Below are 20,818 nucleotides of genomic sequence, written 5' to 3' on the forward strand. Positions count from 1 at the left end.
TTTTGCTCTAGTTCTTTTGCTTTCTGGTTATGTGCTCTGTCATATACTCTGTCCTAATCATAACAATGACAGTCTCACCTCAGTCTTAAGCTGATGATCAAGATGATCGTGAAACTATTGAAACCATAAACCGAAATAAACTTTCACCGTCTGATTTGGTTTTGTCAGAGTGACAACAGAATCACAATACAGGATCACAAACTTCCTGCTTGATACACATGGTAACTGCTCAAAACCATTTGCTGTAAGAATAACTTTATCTTAATTTCCAAACTATACATTTCTTGGATACAAAAACAGTGTCTGTTTTAGAATTGTATCCAACCTTCTTACACTTGGCACAGTAAAAATTCAGTAAATGTTTAAGGAGAATTGGTTTATGTTTCTACCTACCCCTAACATTTATTCAGACTTTTCCATATGGCAGCCATTCAGCAATCATTTGTTTTAATTAAGTGACTTATTATTATCCAAACAAACTAGTATTTTGAAGAAGAAGGAGGAGGAGGAGGAAGAGGAGGAGGAGGAGGAGGAGGAGGAGAAGGAACATACTAATGACATCATGATTGAGACTGAACAGAAGAAACATAAACAATGGTTCTCTGTAATACAGCAAGATCCTTCCACAGGTGTGGTCATTGGAGGGCAGTGTTTCTGTGTGGATACATCCAAACACTGAGCTGTTCACCTACCAAATACTTGAGGCATTCGTTCCATAAATAGCTATCTGTAATGATCAGACTTAATAGGCAGGATGTAAGCATTTTTGTAATTTTTCTGCTGTCCCTGGCTTGTCACAATTTTGGAGCAAGCACCTATTCTCTACAAAACCATGTAGATTAATCTACATGGAATTATTTTAGAAATTAGATTGATATATTGAACCTTCTCAACTGAATTTAATTTCTGTCTGTCTGTCTGTCTGTCTGTCTGTTTAACCATACCCTTCATTTGCTTAGCATTTCCTATACTACATTGATTATTTCCCATCTCCTCCTGGCTGATTACTTTTGATAAATCCTACCTTTTTCAACCTTTGGGCACTGCTCAATCTCTATATCAGTTATTCAACTGTGATAGCTGAGATAAAATAACAACCAATAATTAAACAAACAAACAATCATGCAAGCTATCAGGCCCATGTCCGGGACTAAAACACATTCATCTTGTTCCTTCTTTCCCCTGATACATTCCTCTTCCTGGGCAGAGAGGGAAGATTTGTCCATAAATTTTGTAGAGCTGACAAAAACACATTTCAGGATTCCATTTTACCTTCATGAAAATGCTAAAGAATAAAAATCCTTCAATATCTTTGTTCTGTAAAGTTTCAAATAAACATCTGCATGCTTACATGTGGATATTTTGCTCTTTAGTTCTCATTTTAATTGCCCACTTCATGGAACAATCAATACTACTAAAAGGCTGACTTGCCAGCCATGTGTAAACAGAGTACTATTCCACATTTCCCATTATATATTTGATACAATGCTGATCATGGTTACATTTTATGGTTGTCATTTAGTCTTCAACTGACTTAAAAATCCATCTAGTTATATTGAGAATTAAACACAATAGTTATTTTTACATATGAGCATGTAGGCATAAGAAGTGTTGATTCAGTTCAGTAATCCGCTTAATAGATAGTTTATATTCTTGATATTTCATTTTCGTAAACTTTATCTAATCAAGATATTTTTTTTTCTTATTTATAGTATAGTAGTTGTCAGCTATTCTTTGTCCTGTTCTATAAGACATGTTGAAATCTAGATTTCCAGGCCCAGTTGCCAAAGGGCTGGATTTTTTTCCCTATGCATGTTTTTGTAATCTCTGTTGAAATTTACATTGCTATAGTTGTATTTGGGGGTTCTCCAATCATTCCATTGTTCTGTGTCTCTGGTTTTGTGTCAATAGTATATTGTTTTCATGACCATGACTCTGTAGCATAGCCTGTGATAATATGTTCTGTTGTCTCCAGCATTGATTCCAACTAAGTATTATTGTGGCTACTCCGTGTATTGTATAATTGCATATGAATCTTAGCATCATTTTTATAGTTCTGTAGACAATGTAGTCAGGGGTTTGATGGTGATTGCATTGAGTCTAGGTATGTGGTGGTTTGAATAAAATAGTGTGATAGGGAGTACCACTATTCGGAGATGTGGCCTTGTTGGAGGAGACGTGGCCTTGCTGGAAAGTGTTTCATTCACTTCCTGCTGCCTGTTCATCTGGATGGAGAACTCCCAGCTTCTTCTCCAGCACCATGTTTGCCTGCATTCCGTCATGCTTCTCACCATGACCATAAGGGACTAAGCCAGCCCCAATTAATTGTTTGCTTTATAAGAGTTATCATGGTCATGATGTCTTTTCATAGCAATAAAACGATAAGTCAATGAATCATTTTCAACAACAGAAAATTTCCGATATTATTTCTGTTAATTTTTGATCCTGGGGGTGTCTTTCAATATTATAATAAAGGTCTTTATCTATGACTATATCTTGAACTGTAATCCCTATTTTTAAAAACTCTGGAAGTTCCAGAATTTTAGGTCTTACAATGAAACCCTCAATATGATTGGCATTGAATCTTGTTTAGGGTGAGAAATAAGAATCATGTTTTATTCTTCTACATGTGGACAGACATTCATTTCTTCCAGTAAAGGTTGTTGAAAATGCTATATGTTCACTGGTGTGTTTTCACATGTTTTTGTAAAATCAGGAGGCTGTATTTTAATTGTATTGTATCTGTCCCTCAATCTGTTTTACTGTTCCATTGATCTATATGTTTCTTTTGTATTAGTTTCTTTTGCCATGTTGCTTTATTACTATGGCTTTGTCATGTAATTTTTTCACTCATAATTGCTTTTTCAGCCTACTGTCTTTTGTTCTTCCATATTTAAGATTGTTTTTTTTTTGTTGTTGTTGTTTACATGAATAATAACACTTGAGTTTAGATTAGGATTTCACCAAATCTTCAGATTGCTTTGGGTAAAATGGTCATTTTCATATCAGTTCTGGTGTCTTCTTTCTTCTAGTGTCTTTCTCTCTCTCTTTAAATTTTTGTTGAAGAGATCCCTCACTGAATATACATTTTTAAAATGATTTACTTACTTTTATTCTATGTGTACTAATGTTTTGCATGCATGATGTACTAAGCCAGTGCTTCGTACCTGTGAAGATGAGAAGAGGCCACTGGATCCACTGGATCTATAGTTTAAAATGGCTTTAATCCACCATGTGCATGCTGAAAACTGAACCCAGCCTTTCTCTGCAAAAAACAAAAACAAAAACAAACAAACAAAAAACAAGTGTTCTTAACTTCTGAGCCATCTCTTCAGCCACTGACTTGTTTTCATATAAGATTAAACAATGAAGTAACTTAATATCCATTTCCACTGTCCTTTTCCAAGAGAGCTAACTTTTTGCCCCAGTAGCAAGTATTGCACATCTGGAGCCAGGCTATTGATTAATACCCATATTTGTTCTAAATGAAACTTCATTTTATCACCCACTGCTCCAAGTGCTACAGAGACCAACAGTAAAAAAACTGTTAAGGAAGCAATTCTTGACCTGGCCCTCAAGGGAAATGAAAGGTAGCCTTCCTCTTATATCAGTCTCAGCATAGTGTGTCTGAGACCGTACACTCAATCATGCTGACATTTGGAATATGTAAATTTTGTTTTTATATTCTTATATGGGGAGATGAGATGAGAAAGAACCAGGCCCAAGCTTTATGAATACATGGCTTGGGCTGAGTCCACAGTGTTCCTATCTATCTAACCCTAGGCCTAGGCCTGGACGCTTCTGGCCTCCATGCAATCTAATCTTCTGCAAGCCCAGACCTTGAGCACTTCAGCTTCCAGCCTCCTTCTGATAGGGTAGTTCTAGAACGTCTTCAGCCTCCAGGATTTTCTCTTGAATAAACTCACTCTTTCTAGTTCTTTCTGAACTGTGTTGGGCTGTTTCAATTCCGCTCTTCTGGCTTAAAACTACTCCATAAGCTGACTGATTCAAACCAGCTTCTCTCTGCTTCTCATTGAATTTCTCTACTTGCAAAAATTGCCTCTGAACTCCACAAGTTGAACTTCACTGAACTGCCTGCACCAAACTCAACCTAACTATATAGAACTGTTCTGTAGTAACTGCATGAAATCTACTGTATTTCTGTATGGCATTCTTCTCTTCCTCCTCATCTGCTCTCTCTGTGCTGATCTTAAGTAGATTCTCCTTTCTGTCTGGTGTCTGGCAAATCCTATCTCTGACTCATTCTCTCAAATCTTTCTGCCCCTCAATTAGAAGTCATTGTTTAGGTTTAAAGTGTATATTAAAGGAGTTTCTGTATTCAAAACAGAGGGATTAAAGGCATACATTCTGGCCAGGAGATAAAAATGTGTACTAAAGTCTTGTCTGTGTTTCAGCCAGATAACACAGACCTATGTCTTTGGATGTTATCTCTTGCCAAAGTAGCCATGTTGCTGGATTAAATTTTTTCTACAGAAATAAAAAATAAAATCCAAGTCAAAAGTGTGGCAGGAGGAGGAAGAGGAAGAAGAGGCCTTCCTATGTCTGCCTATGAGCACTGATATCACAAGTTCATGCCATCTCCCCTGGCTTTTTACATGGGGCTGGAAATCAAACTCAGGTCTTCACACTTGCACAGCTGGCAACTAACTTATTGCCCCAGTCCCACACTGTGGTATTAACACATGGAAGCACTATCAAATATTTGAAGCCTCCAAACAGGCCTCCTCCTTGTATACTACAGGTCACAGTAGTATCCAAGCCCCTTTTAACAGCTCAAAAGTCAACAGCAATCTGGCCCCAGGAAGCCCCGGATTTATCTCCTCCATGCTTCTCTTTGCAATGACCAGACCAGTTCCCCAGTGACTCCTGTGGCACCTCGACTTTGCGTCTGTCTTAGGAAAGCATGTACTCCTGTGAAAACAACCCTCTGAAGTGTATGCGTGTGACTTTATGACTCATTTGTTTGAAATCTTACTCCAGCACACCCTGACCAGTGTGACCTATGAACCATGATGACTAGTGACTATTGGGTTTCCTCCACGGAAAAAAAGCCACAGGTCCCACCAAACTGAACCCGAGCAGCGGACACTCCTCACCACATGGAGCTTCATCTTCTTTTTCCCCTCATACTTAGACTTTTCCAGGGTATCCTAATAGAGGTTGTATCTTGTGGTTTAGCTATTATCCACCCTCCAATAAATATAAAGTCTGTGACTGCAAGAAATTGTAGGTGGCAACCTGGTTCTATCCCAGTCATTTAGAATAGAATGATCCCTAGGAAACATCAGGCATGTAAATGTCCCTGTGATAGTTTTTGGCCCAAAGCATCATATAAGTGACCCCAGCTATTTCCCGGCAGTCTGAGGTTAATTACATACAAGTATTTCTTGCTACTGGAACTTTGCTTTCTGGATTCCCATCACTTATTCTTAGGTATATGTCAAATATTTTCTAATGTTATGTCTGTATGGTAAATTAAAATAGCTCGTTTCCCTTTATAAACTGTTTGGAAACTGCATTAATTGTAGCAACTCTAATACAATATTGTGTCATTTTCATTGTGTTACATGTATTTATTTTCTATTTATTCTTATTTCTTGGCCCCTTTCTTTCACTTTCTTTCTTGTTCTCCCTACCCCCTGTGTGTGTATGTGTGTGTGTGTGTGTGTGTGTGTGTGTGTGTGTGTTTATGAACGCACACAAGAGAGAGAGAGAGCACAAATGGAGTGTGCATGTGTGTCATACACATCACATACATGGGAGAGGCAGTCAAAAACAACTTGTGAGGGTAAATATGTTCACTCTTTCCATTTGAATTCAGGTACAGAATTCAGGTCATTAGGCTTGGAGACCGAACAAGTGAAAAGAAATTCTGTGTGTTAACACATATGTTCCCAACCAAGCCGTATTGCCAACCCTCACATTCCTCTTTTGCTCCATAAGCATGACTGTTTTGGAGCATCCCCTACCCTTGAGAAACCCCTCTGAACTGGATTTACATGCACAAATCTTAAAACCTGTAAGTGGTTCATTAAGTTTGTTGTAATGAATTTTACCTTTTTCTCACTTTTTTATCTTAAACATTTGAAGATAGTGATATGGAAAAAAAAAAAACCCTACAGTAGCTGCCCAGATGTTTTATTTTATGCCTTTGTTTGCCAGAATATATCAGTGCCGTTCCTGACTGGGGGAGGGGGTGGTCAACCTCTGTGTCTAGAATCCATTTATTATTGGAATTTGGAAATGGATCTGCAACAGAAACCCACACTAAAAGTTCAGATTTTTAAATAATTCCGGCATGTCTGACAGCATTGTCTGATGCCTTGATATGAATGTGCACATCAATCCTGAAGACCTGTTAGCACTGTCTGTCCAGGCACATCAGAAGAGAAAATATGCTTTCCCACATACCATTCCTTTTTATTTGTGGCACTGCACACAACTTCAGGTTGTGTCCCCTCAAAACAGATGAGTTCAAAAGGCTCCTGCAAAGAGTAATGAGATTTATTAGATACGAGAAACAGAAGGAAACCTCAAAAGATGAGGACCTTGGCAAATCAAAACATACACTAGAGGAAATAGGTATTAGGAAAAAAAATGCTTCTTATAAAAATGTCTGCTCACGGCATTCTGTTGACACAGGCTTCCTGATGCACACAAATTCTCAAGGTGGCTTCGCTGTGCTGCCTTTGCCTAGGTAGCATCAGTACACGCTAGCTTCAGTTTTTCGAAGTGATCAGAATGTCCTTCCTAGAAGCCAATTTTATTTCCAGTGTAAAGCTTAACCTGACACAAAAGATTCCCACAGATTACAGTCTTTCTCCTTTTACATTTTTTTAAATTTTATTTTAGTATTATTATTTATTATTGCATATATTTAAATGGAATGGTGTAGTTGTTTGATCTGAATAGAAGATGTGAAAAGACCAACACAAAAATAAATCATTGAAATATGCAGCCATAGTTATTTTTGTTTTGAGTGGTGGGGATAAAATTTAAAAAGAATTTTTCCTTGTAAGTCTGTGCTATTAATTATAGCCACCAACAAACATATTGGCTCCTCAAAACTTATAATGGAATGTCTATACCCCTTAACCAAAATATTATTTTCTTTATTCTCCAGCCTTCTGGCCACCTTCATTCTTGACAGTTTTATTTTCTAGACTCTATGCATAAATGATACAATGTGGGATTTGTCTCCTTCCCTGATCTATTTAACTTAGCATATTCTTCTCCAACTCTTTCTACACAATCATAAATAGTAGGATTTTCTTTATTGTGTTTTAACCAGCCCTTATAGATTTACTTGATTTTATATGGATGAGTGCTTTGCCTGCATGTACATAAACTTGGAGGCCAGAAGACACCATTAGATTCTCTGGAACTGAAACCGTGAACGATGTTGGCCGCCATGTGGATGCTGGTAGTTGAATGCAGGTTCTCTGCAAGAACTATGACCCTAAACTGCTGAGCCATCTCTCCAGCCTCTTTGATTTGCTTTTCGAGGGTTAAACAATATTCTCATGCATAAATGTATTAATGTAGGCATTTTAAAATAAAGTCTCTTGTCCAAGGACAAGTACAATTCTAACTGTACTGGATAAAAGAAATAATGGTATAATAAACATGATTAGGACATTTCTTTGAAATTTTAATTTTTTGGTCTGTTTGGGGACACACCTATCAGAGTCACTTTTAAAGGATATAACCTAGAACCCCTGCTCAGATGTAGCCAATGGCAGCTCAGTGTCCAACTGGGTTCTCTAGTAAGGGGAACAGGGACTGTCTCTGACATGAACTCAGTGGCTGGCTCTTTGATCACCTCATCCTGAGGGTGGAGCAGCCTTGCCAGGCCACAGAAGAAGACAATGCAACCAGTCCTGATGAGATCTGATATGCTAGTGTCAGATTGAAGGGGAGTAGGACCTCCCCTATTAGTGGACTTGGAGAGGGGCATGTGAGGAAATGAGGGAGGGAAGGTGGAATTGGGAAGGGATGAGGGAGGAGGCAACAGCTGGGATACAAAGTGAATAAACTGTAATTAATATAAAAAATAAAAATACAATTTTTAGAGAAATCTCCATCTTGTGTTGGAAAAAGATTTTACAAATTACATTGGATTGATTTTTTTATAGGGTTTGAAATCAAGAAGTGTGATGCTTCATGTCTCAAGTCCCTCAGCTTTTTGCATGTGAAAGTTACTAGTGTCCTTCACTTTTGAAGAAAATCAGATATTGCTTAAGAATAAATATAGGTGGTTTGTATGGGTTTTCTTCAACAATGGGTATATCATGCTCTACTCTTTCTTCTAACTTGCAAGATTGCCTTAAGAAAATTGCGGGGGCTCTCTGATTTTCTCTCCTGGAGTGCTCTACCCATCATGCCTTTCTCCTCTTCTGTACTCTCCCACTGTCTCTCTCTATCTCTAATAAACCTCTTTGTATCAGACAAAAAAGAAAATTGCTGACAACCACCTGAGAATTCTCTTGTAGAAGCTTATTTTTCTTACTATTTAAATATCCTGTTTTTGTGGGTTTTTTTTTATTACAGTTTTCATATAAGATGAATTGTTAAATTTTTTGTTGCTTGAATCTGTATGTAGATAGAATGTTGAGCTGTGACTCTATATTTTATGTATCTCCATTTGTCTCGATAGATTTGGAATTTTTTTGTATATTTATTCAAAAGAGCATTTTATCCTGCTACCACCATCTAGCTCTGAAGAATTAACTAGGTAAACATCATCTTATACCTTTTCATGTCTTGTGTATTTTTTTCTTCTCTCACTGGGTAACTTAGATGAATATTTTTGTGATCTTATGAGTTCTTAGGTTCTTTTTCTTTTTGATCAAGTCATCTTTGATCTTTGATCCTCTATGTTACATTTTTTTTTTATTCACTCCATTGTATAATCTAGCTCTTCATTTTCTCTTTGTGTTTTTTAATAAAGAAACTTCTACTTCCTTGTTGAATTGCTGTTTGGGTACTGGTTTTATTGTTGTTGTTTGGTTGTATCTTGATTTCAATGAAGTACTTATCCATGATTCTTATGGGCTCACAAACCTCCTTCAAAGAATCATCTACAGGTTTTATTTTTTATTTCTTGTGTATGGATATTTCGTTTACATGTTTTTCTGTGTATCATGTGCATGGCTTGTATTTGTGGAGGTAAGAAGAGGTTGTTGGTTCCCTTGAAACAGGAGTTACCGAGGATTGTATGTGAACAACCGTGTAGGCTCTAGGAGTTGAGCCTTGTTCCTCTGGAAGAGAAGTCACTGCCCTTAATTTCTGAGCCGTCTCCCTAAGCCCTCAAAGTCATTTATTTTCTTTTATTTTGAGATTATAATATAATTGAAACATTTTCCCTTTATTTTTTTTTCTCCTCAGACACTTCCATGTACATCTCCCTGTGTTCCTTAAAATTCAGTATTTTGTTACTGAATTGTTATTGCATTATTTTAAATGATCTTACTGGAAGTATATCAATCTCTGTTTCTCTGAGATTGAAAACAGGATGGTTATTGTTATGGTTGTATTTTTCTTTTGATGTGATGTGTATATGCATAATTATGTGTCTATCTCTATTTCTATCTCTGTCTCTCATTTCCTGTGTGTGTGAGAGAGAGAAGAGAGAGAGACAAATGTAGTTTTTCATTGATTTCTATACATTTTATGACTAATCAATATTTTGGGACTTTGTAGATCACCATTGATAGTCACACATGTGTGTTCATAGGAAGGAAATAACTTGGTGAAGTGTAATGCTTCTAGTTTCTGGGAAGGCCCAGCAACATTCTCCATGAAACTATGTCAGCCATTTATAGTGCTAATAAAGAATGTAAAGGTCCTCCACAACCAAAGCTAATAGTGACTCCAGAGTCAGTGTTTGCTCTCAGAATTTGCAGGTGCAACAGCCCCTAATGACCTCCAGATAGCTTTTCCCACAGTGTTTGGTGGGTTCATCTTATGGGCAACATCTCAGTATCTGAGGCACTAGTTTCTAATGAGCAGGGACTCGTACATTATTCATAGAGCCAAGGTCTAGAACATGATGGTCTCTAGAGAACCGAGCTCTGGTGCCCAGTGTTTAGATCAGTCTATAGTGACTGAGGCCCCAGTACCTACACTGCACGCAAATGTTGTCTCTATAGAAGATGCATTGGAAACACAGGGAATGCAGTTGCTGAGGCAAGATCTGAAGCACAGATGACCATAAACAGCTTTAACTCACACATGTAGTATTGCATATAAAAGACACTAGGGTCAGTGTTTGTCAACAGTACCTGGCCTTCTACTGTTTTTGCTTTGGGAAGCTCCTAGTTGTCATTAGAGCAGTTTTTTTTTTTTTTTTTTTTTTTTTTCATAAGAGTGAATGGTAACCAGAGTCTTCTATGGAGCAAGCAACTGATACATCTGGAGAATGTGTTATTAGCAACCCAAAATGACTGACATAGATATCCCGGCTCTTTCTTGTTCTTCTTGCTCTGGCCATCAGCATGAATTTCAGACATGCCTGTGTCTTCACTGATACAATGTGTCACTGCTCATCATTCTGTTATTCTTTTTTTCTGGTTCATAATGTAGCTGTAGATTTTTGCTTGAACTCTCCTATATCTTGTTGTATATTTTTATTCATAGATGTCTAGGGGAATAAAAGTTCTACCCATGTATGTATCATTTATTCATCCCTGATTTGGAACACACCACAGACCTCCTAATAGTGCCCACTTACCTTTGATTCATATATGATAGCCATCAGAGAGAACAATATCACATCTTTAAATTGTATATACAACATTTACGTAAATCTTTATTTTTCATTGTCAGTCTAATTCCTGGTTCAATAGAAACAATAGGGCATTAGAATTTTATGTAACAGTTGTAATTCTATGCATTTGTTTACATTTTTTGTAGCTTTAGAATACATCTTCTTGGAGTGCTTTTATTTTATTTTATGAGACATGTGGAAAAATCATAAACATCCAATTTACAACTGAGATTGTTTTTCACTTTGTGTTTGCTTCTAAAGGAAGCAATACAAAGGTTAATGTATTTTTCCCATTGAGTTGTTTCCAAAGATATTTTGTTGTATATTCTTGAGATTTCACAAGACAACCAATGTCATGTGATGCAATAACTTTCTGAAAGTTATTATTTTTATTACTATTTTTAATACATTTACTAATTTTTTCTTTTCTTTTCTTTTCCTCCAAACTGATCCCCCCTGTTTCCATCCCACCCCCGCATTTTCTATTTGGTTCTCTTTAAAATATATATATTTTTAATTTTTTATTAATTACACTTTATTCATTTTGTATCCCTCCTCCTCTCCCTATTCCACCCTCCCTCCCCTTTCTGCATACATGCCACTCCCCAAGTCCACTGATAGGGGAGGTTCTCCTCTCCTTTCTGATCTTAGTCTATCAGTTCTCATCAAAAGTGGCTGCATTGTCCTCTACTGTGGCCTGGTAAGGCTGCTCCCCCCTCAGGGGGAAGTGATCAATGAGCAGGCCAATCAGATTATGTCAGAGGCAGTCCCTCTTCCCATTACTATGTAACCCACTTGGACACTGAACTGCCATGGGTTACATCTGTGCAGGGGTTCCAGGTCATCTCCACGAATAGTCCTTGGTTGGAGTATGAGTCTCTGGGAAGTTCCCTGTGTTCAAATTATCTTGTTCTGTTGCTCTACTTGTGGAGTTCCTGTCCCCTCCAGCTCTTACTATTTCCCACTTCTTACATAGAATTCCATTCACTTGGCCCATCAGTTGGCCATCAGGCTCAGCATCTGCTTTGACAGTCTATACTGCAGAAGCTTTCAGAGGCCCTCTGTGGCAGGTTTCAAGGTTGTTTCCTGTTTTCTTCTGGCTTTCAGAGGCCCTCTGTAGCAGGTTCCGAGATTGTTTCCTATTTTCTTTTTCTTCTGATGTCCATCCTCTTTGCCTTTCAGGATGGGGATTGAGCATTTTAGTCAGGGTCCTCTCTCTTGATTATTTTCTTTAGATGTACAGATTTTAGTGGGTTTATTCTATATTGTATGTTTATATGAGTGAGTATATACCATGCGTGTCTTTTTGCTTCTGGGACAACTCACTCAGGATGATCCTTTCCAGGTCCCACCATTTACCTGCAAATTTCATGATTTCCTTATTTTTTCATTGCTGAGTAATACTCCATTGTATAGATGTACCACAGTTTCTGCATCCATTCTTCAGTTGAGGGGCATCTGGGTTGTTTCCAGCTTCTGGCTATTACAAATAAAGCTGCTACAAACATGGTTGAGCAAATGTCCTTTTTGTGTACTTGTGCCTCTTTTGGGTATATGCCTAGGAGTGGTATGGCTGGATCTTGAGGAAGCGCTATTCCTAGTTGTCTGAGAAAGCGCCAGATTTATTTCCAGAGTGGTTGTACCAGTTTACATTCCTACCAGCGGTGGAGAAGGGTTCCCCTTTCTCCACAACCTCTCCAGCATGTGTTGTCCCTTGAGTTTTTCATCTTGGCCATTCTGATGGGTGTAAGGTGAAATCTCAGGGTTGTTTTGATTTGCATTTCCCTAATGGCTAATGAGGTTGAGCATTTCTTTAAGTGCTTCTCTGACATTTGATATTCCTCTACAGAGGGGTTTGGGAATTGCAATCTGCAATTTATCATTAGGTCAACTTCAATACAAAAACCGTAAAACTTACATAATCCTGCTACATAATACATCTTGTTTTTAAATTCACCTATGCTCTTTTCCTTCTTGTTGGCTATGGCTCAACTTCTCTAACTACCTGGAAAAATAAATAATTTTCGTAATGACCCCCCCATGAGAGATGAGATTGTATTTACAGCTTTTTTTTCTTATGAGAGAATCAGGACATCTGAATTCTAAGAATTTAATGACTCAGTGATTTTCTTGTTTTCCTTGTTGTCACTTTAAGTTTTCTTCTGGGAAGACACTTAGAAAATTGAATGATTCTTCTAAGCTTCTCTTTTTCCATTTCCAAACCTTTTATTTCCATCACGGAGACTCAGCTTGTTCCTAGAAAACAGAAAGCTGTTCTATTGGTATTGTTTGGGAGCTAATAAATACTGCTTTGACACTTCCTGGAACCTAACACAATGTTTATGAGATGCCAGGAGCTCTGAAGAAATGGCCTCTGTTTCCCTCTTAGATAGAATTCTCTTCTTCATTCTTCCCAGCTTTCATCCACCTCCTGGCAAAATTCCTTTTTGTTTGGATTAGCATCATGCTCTCATCCCCCTCCACACACCCTCCCTTGATTTAAATAAATAAATAGTTAGCTTCCTCCTTTGGAAAAGGATTTGGTATTTGTTTAAGTATTGTTTAAGTATTGTCCATGGGTGCGGTGCGTACATGCTGCATAGTTCAGCAGCTCTAACAAAAAATACATGGCAGAAAAACCTACTAACATTCATTGTGGCCCTGTACATGAAACCCAGTATAAGATCATCATAAACCACTGAGCCAATTCTTCATAATACGAACAGTATTTCCTTTATATTGCAACTTATGTTCCAGCAGGTATGTAGTTTTAGCTTTATTTAAATTAACATTTATTGTTTTAGAGTGTGTGTGGGTTCAGTGTAAAATTAAACAGAAGCACAGAATGACGTTATGGACATCCCGTTTATACATAGGCACACAAGCACAATACTATATAATTAATGAACCTACATCACCTAACCCTCATAACTAATATTAGGATTTACTTTGGATATTTCACATTAAACAAGTATTGATAAACATGCAATGGCATGGGGCTCTTCTTCCTTTAATAATATACATATTTTCCATTGTGATGTATATTTTCACTGGCCCAAAGTCCTTTGAACTCTCTATATTTGCTTCCATCTCCACATGCTGCCTCTTCCCCCTCCCCATGCCTTCCCACTCCCCATCCTCCCCTCTTCAACCTCAGTCCTGAAGCCACTGACTTTATTCTTTTCATGACAAATCTTTCAGGTTGCCATATAGTTGTGTTCATGGAGTATGTGACCTTTTCTATACATCCACCATGTCTTTTTGGGCCATGATAGATATTTGTTATCATTGAATGGCATTCTGTTGTTTAGATGCACCACACTTGCTTTAACCTTTCACTACTGAGGTACAGAATAGCTAAGTCCAAGATTGCTAAATTATTAATAATGTAGCAATGCATGCTCACATGCTTGGTTCCATGGAGTTTTCAGTTCCCTTGTTTAAATACCAAGAAAAACAACTGCATGGTAAGACAAAGTTAATCAAGTTTTGTAACAACTGTGAAACTCTCTCACCATCAAGGTTTACTATCCTCACTAGTATTTGACATTGTTAGCGTTTTGTACCTTGACACTTCTAATAGGCATGTAATAGTAACATATTGCATGTATCTACTTGTATTTCAAATGTTCAAAATTATTTTAAACATGTTAATATGTGCTAACTTGTTTCCTGTCATACTTGGTAAGGTGTGTCCTCTGACCTATTATAATTGGGTTTTCAGAGGTCTTCATGTATGGTAAATAAAAATCTATTTAATATGTATTTTGAAAGCACTTTATCCAAATCTGAGATGTTTGTATTTTTAAAGGGTCTCTGTTTGATTTCTCTTTTTTGAAATATGTCCTATGTGTATCTCCAGTGTACCTTAAACTTACAATTTTCCTTCCTTAGACTCTAGAGTGTTAAGGTTAAGAAGATACATTCTTATAGTCATTGTATTCCTATTACTTAAACCAAGAAAGCAGTATAGTAGAACTTATAAAGTTAATGCAATAAGGCACATTAAGTATTTTTAATAGGCTTTAATTTTTTTGTTATAAAATTAGTACACGAGGGGGCCAAGATGGCAGCACCTGGAGAACACCATGTCTGAGAAGCAGAACAACACACTCCGTGCAGCGACCAGGAGACTGAACTCTGGGCCCTAAAACAACAGCAATCGATCATGTTTCCCAGGTGAGGGGAGGCTCCCACGGCATGGGAATCGGTCAGGTCCACTCTCGGCTGCCCAGCCAGAACCTGGAAGAGAACTCAGCTAACGAGGGCTTTGGGTCTCCTGGCTGGTGCCGCAAGCCTGCTTGTCTTGATCACTTTCCCAGGCTGATTGGTGGGCACAAGGGTGACTGAGGCTGAGAGTCCCAGTCGCAAAAAAACCCCACGGGGAAGCAAAGTTGCCAGACTGGTCACGGGTCACCCAGTCTTTCCCTGGAAGGTCTCTCCGACCTCAGGTACCCGCGGCCATCACAATTGATCTCCCCCCCTTGCACGGCTTACAGCTGCGCACCTGCACACCCAGCTCAAAATCCCTACTCCCTCTTTGGAGGAGGCAGGAGGCGTCCAGCAGAATCTGCCACAGACCACATTGTCTGTACCCCAACCCAAGATCGAGGCTGAGAAAACCCAATCCTTTCGGGCACTCCCCCAAACGCCGCCATAACCCTGCCACAGCTGAGCAGAAGGATAAAGAGGCACACAGCGGCTTCACAGTGCCGGAACTCCACTGCTACCGGCAGCTCCTAGCAAACAAACTATAGCTCGGGATCTGGGACTGTGGTCATTCTACACGTCCTGAGATTATCCTGGGTCAAGCACAATAAGGTCTAGCAGCAAGTTCTATCACCGGCGCCCCCCCCCCCGACCCCTGGCTCAGGGCTCAGGATCTGACTGAGAAGCCCCAACCCCTGCTGGCACTCCCCTGAGAGCACCTCTATAAACTTGCCCTAGCAGAGGGGAAGGTCAGAGGGGAAGGACAGAGAGGCAGCCTGCCAAGGACACAGCACCCTCTCTCCAGCTCACCCAGCAGCCCCTAGCAGAGAAACCCAAACTCTGGATCTGAGGACACTCAACCCTACCTGGTATTCTCTTGGGATCAGCAAACATAGATTCTACCGCTAGGCTGCTTCTGGCAGAGAGATCTGGGCCCGGGATCTGGGATTGAGTACATTCATCCTAACTCTTTCCTGAGCCACCCAGGGACCAGTCAACATAACCCCTCCTGGCAGAGGAAAAGGACAAAGAGGCAGCACACAGGAAAGGTGGACACTGAGTCCTGCTGCCACAGTGTCACAGAGCTGACTGTTAGCCTACTCATGCACTTCTGAAGCAGAACCAAAACAGAGAGTAGTGAGCAAGGGGAACCCCTGTGCATTTCAACTGGTCCTGCAAGAGAGTGAGTGAGCCTTCTAGGGAGAGATTGCCCCAGACCCAGGGCCTCTCCACAGAAGCAACCAGACGAGATCCCTGCTACCCACACCCCTAGTGTGGGCATCATAGGGATTCTTGGGATAGCGACCCCAACATTGAAGCCTCTGCCTCGCGGGGCCACCAGGGTAATCCAAGCAAATAATCCCTGGATCTAAGTCAGAACTGCATAATAGTGGCTTGCAGGCCACTGCAATAGTCAGAGAATCCGCGCATGCACACTACGCCTGCTAAAAGTGCATGCGAATAGCGCCAGCGTCACATTCCTTACTTAGGCAAAACTGAAAACATAGTGCACACTCCCAAAGCAGTGAACCTCTCTCATCTTCCTGAAAAAACAGTCCAGAAAACAGAAAGAGAGGATCATAGCCCAAACTACAATCTCGAGGAACAACCAGTGAGGATTATAAATAACCAGATGGCTAGAGGCAGACATAAGAACACTCCCAACAAAAATCAGGACATAATGACCTCACCAGCAACCCCACAAAACAATGGACACTTCAATTCACTAGATATACAAGAAAGCAACCTCAAAACTATGTTTCTCCAGCTATTAGAGGCCCATAAAGATGAAATGAACAAAGCCCTCAGAGAAATAACCAAAGAAATCGAGACTAACCAAGAGGAAACAAATCGTGCTCTCAGAGAAATGACCATGAAAATTGAGGCAAACAGAGAAGAAATGCACAAAGCTCTCAAAGAAATGTCCACACAAATGAAGGCAAATAAAGAAGAAATAAACAAAGCTCTCATAGAAATACAGGCAATTATACCCAAAGAAGTAGAGCACAATTAGTGATACATAGAGAGGAAACAGACAAAAAAACAGAAGCTGTCATTGAAAAGCAGGACTCCACATTCAAACAGATGAAAGAAATGGTGCAAGACATGAAAACAGAATTAGAATCAATAAAGAAAACACAAATAGAGAAAAACCAGGAGCTGGAGAACATAGAGAAAAGATCAGGAAATACAAAGGTAAGCATCACCAACAGAATACAAGAAATGGAAGAAAGAATCTCAGGAGCCGAAGATACACTTGCGGAAATTGACACATCTCTCAAAGAAAAAATAAAATCAGAAAAGTTCCAAACACAAAACATCCAAGAAATCAAGGACACCATGAAAAGACAAAACCTAAGAATAATAGGAGTAGAAGAAAAAGAAGACATCAGGCTCAAAGGTCCGGAAAATATTTTCAAGAAAATTATAGAAGAAAATTTTCCCAACTTAAAGAAGGAGATGGCCATAAACATACAAGAGGCCTACAGAACACCAAGTAGACTAGACCAGAAAAGAAATTCTTCATGTCACATCATAGTCAAAACACTGAACCTACAAAACAAAGAAAAAATTTTAAAAGTAGCAAGGGAAAAAAGCCAAGTAACATATGAAGGTAGACCTCAGAATCACACCAGATTTCTCAACAGAAACTATGAAAGCCAGAAGGGCCTGGACAGAAATCATACAGTCCTTAAGCGACCACAGATTCCAACCCAGACTACTATACCCAGCAAAACTTTCAATCAACATAGATGGAGAATTCAAGATATTCCAAGACAAAACCAAATTTAAACAATATCTACCTAGTAACCCAGCTCTACAGAAGTTACTAGAAGGGAAACTCCAAACCAAAGAAAACAACTACATCTAAGGAAACAGAGGAAATAGATAACTACACAACAAAAAAAAACAAAAGAAGACAAGCAATGAAACTCAGTGACACCACCAACACCACATCTAAAGTAAGTAACAATTGTTGGTCACTAGTATCTATCAACATCAACGGACTCAACTCCCCAATTAAAAGACACAGACTAACAGAATGGTTGCGGAAACAGGATCCATCATTCTGTTGCATCCAAGAAACACACCTATGCAACAAAGATAAACACTACCTCAGAGTAAAGGGTTGGAAAAATGTCTTTCAAGCAAATGGTCCCAGAAAACAAGCGGGAGTAGCCATCCTAATATCTAATAAAATAGACTTTCAACCCAACTTAATAAAAAAAGATAAGGAGGGCCACTATATTATCATCAAAGGAAAAATCCACCAAGAGGACATCACAATTTTGAATCTCTGTGCCCCAAATACAAGAGCACCTACATTCGTAAATGAAACAATATTAAAGCTTAAATCACACATTCATCCTAAAACCCTAATAGTGGGAGACTTCAACACTCCACTCTCACCAAGGGACAGATCAACTAGACAGAAAACAAATAGGGAAATAAAAACACTAACAGAGACCCTAAATCAAAGGGACCTAATAGACGTCTACAGATATTTTTATCCAAACTCAAAAGAGTATACCTTCTTTTCAGCAAAGCATGGAACCTTCTCCAAAATATGACCATATAGTTGGTCATAAAGCAAGCCTCAATAGATACAAAAAGATTGAAATAATCCCTTGTATTCTATCTGACCACCATGGACTTAAGCTGGACCTCAACAGCAACAGAAATAACAAATAGCCTACACGCACATGGAAACTGAACAACCTGTTACTCAACAACAGCTGGGTTAAGGAAGAAATAAAGAAAAAAATTAAAGACTTCCTAGAATTCAATGAAAATGAAGGCACAACATACCCAAATTTATGGGACACATTGAAAGCAGTGCTCAGGGGAAAATTTATAGCACTAAGTGCCTGCAAGAAGAAATTCGTAACATCACATACAAACAACTTAATGGCCCAACTGAAAACCCTAGAAAAAAAAGAAGCAGATACACCCAAGAGGAGCAGAAGACTGGAAATAATCAAACTCAGGGCTGAAATCAATCAATTAGAAACAAATAAACCTATTCAAAGAATCAATGAAACAAAAAGCTGGTTCTTTGAGAAAATCAACAAGATAGACAAACCCTTAGCCAAACTAACTAAAAAGCAGAGAGAATCTATCCAAATCAACAAAATCAGAGATGAAAAGGGTGACATAACTACAGACACAGAGGAAATTCAAACAATCATTAGGTCATACTACAAAAGCTTATATGCCACAAAATTTGAAAACCTACAGGAAATGGACAATTTTCTTGATAGATTCCATCTTCCAACATTAAGTCAAGATCAGGTAGAAAGACTGAACAGCCCTATATCCCCCAAGGAAATTGAAGCAGTCATTCACAGTCTCCCCTCCAAAAAAAGCCCTGGGCCAGATGGTTTCAGTGCAAAATTCTACCAGACCTTCAAAGAAGTGCTCACACCAATTCTCCTCAAACTATTCCACAAAATAGAAACAGAAGGTGAATTACCAAACTCATTCTATGAAGCAACAGTCACCCTGATACCTAAACCACACAAAGATCCAACAAAAAAAGAGAACTTCAGACCTATCTCTCTTATGAATATTGATGCAAAAATACTCAATAAAATACTTGCAAACGAATCCAAGAACACATCAAAGATAGCATCCACCACGACCAAGTAGGCTTCATTCCAGGCATGCAAGGGTGGTTCAACATACGGAAATCGATCAATGTAATCCACCACATAAACAAACTGAAGGAGAAAAACCACATGATCATATCCTTAGATGCTGAAAAAGCATTTGACAAAGTCCAACACCCATTCATGTTTAAAGTCTTGGAGAGTTCAGGAATACAAGGCACATATCTAAACATAGTAAAGGCAATATACAGCAAGCCTATAGCCAACATCAAACTCAATGGAGAGAAACTTAAAGCAATCCCACTAAAATCAGGGACAAGACAAGGCTGCCCACTCTCTCCCTTCCTCTTCAACATAGTACTTGAAGTCCTAGCCAGAGCAATAAGACAACTAAAGGAGATCAAGGGGATACAAATCAGAAAGGAAGAGGTCAAAGTGTCACTATTCGCAGATGATATGATAGTATATATGAGCGACCCCAAAAATTCAACCAGAGAACTCCTCCAACTGATAAACACCTTCAGCAAAGTGGCAGGATACAAAATCAACTCAAAAAAAAAAAAAAAAAAAAAGAAGCCCTCCTGTATACCAAAGACAAAAGGGCTGAGAAAGAAATTAGGGAAACAACACCCTTCACTATAGCCACTAATAGCATAAAGTATCTTGGGGTGACACTAACCAAGCAAGTGAAAGACCTGTTTGAGAAAAACTTCAAGTCTCTGAAGAAAGAAATTGAAGAAGATCTCAGAAGATGGAAAGATCTCCCGTGCTCATGGATTGGTAGGATTAACATTGTGAAAATGACCATCCTGCCAAAAGCAATCTACAGATTCAATGCAATTCCCATCAAAACACCGGCACAATTCTTTACAGACCTTGAAAAAAAGATTCGCAGCTTCATATGGAGAAACAAAAAACCCAGAATCTCCAAAACAATCCTGTACAACAACAGATCATCTGGAGGTATCTCTATCCCCAATCTCAAGTTGTACTTCAGAGCAATAGTAATAAAAACTGCATGGTATTGGCATAAAAACAGAAAGGAGGATCAATGGAACCGCATAGAAGACCCAGAAATAAACCCACACACCTATGAATACTCGATTTTTGACAAAGAAGCCAAAACCATTCAATGGAAAAAAGACAGCATCTTCAATAAATGGTGCTGGTCCAACTGGATGTCCACATGCAGAAAAATGAAAATAGATCT

The sequence above is a fragment of the Psammomys obesus genome, unplaced genomic scaffold (genome assembly GCF_907164565.1).
Source record: "Psammomys obesus unplaced genomic scaffold, mPsaObe1.curated_primary_1811, whole genome shotgun sequence".
NCBI classification, from domain to species: Eukaryota; Metazoa; Chordata; class Mammalia; order Rodentia; family Muridae; genus Psammomys; species Psammomys obesus.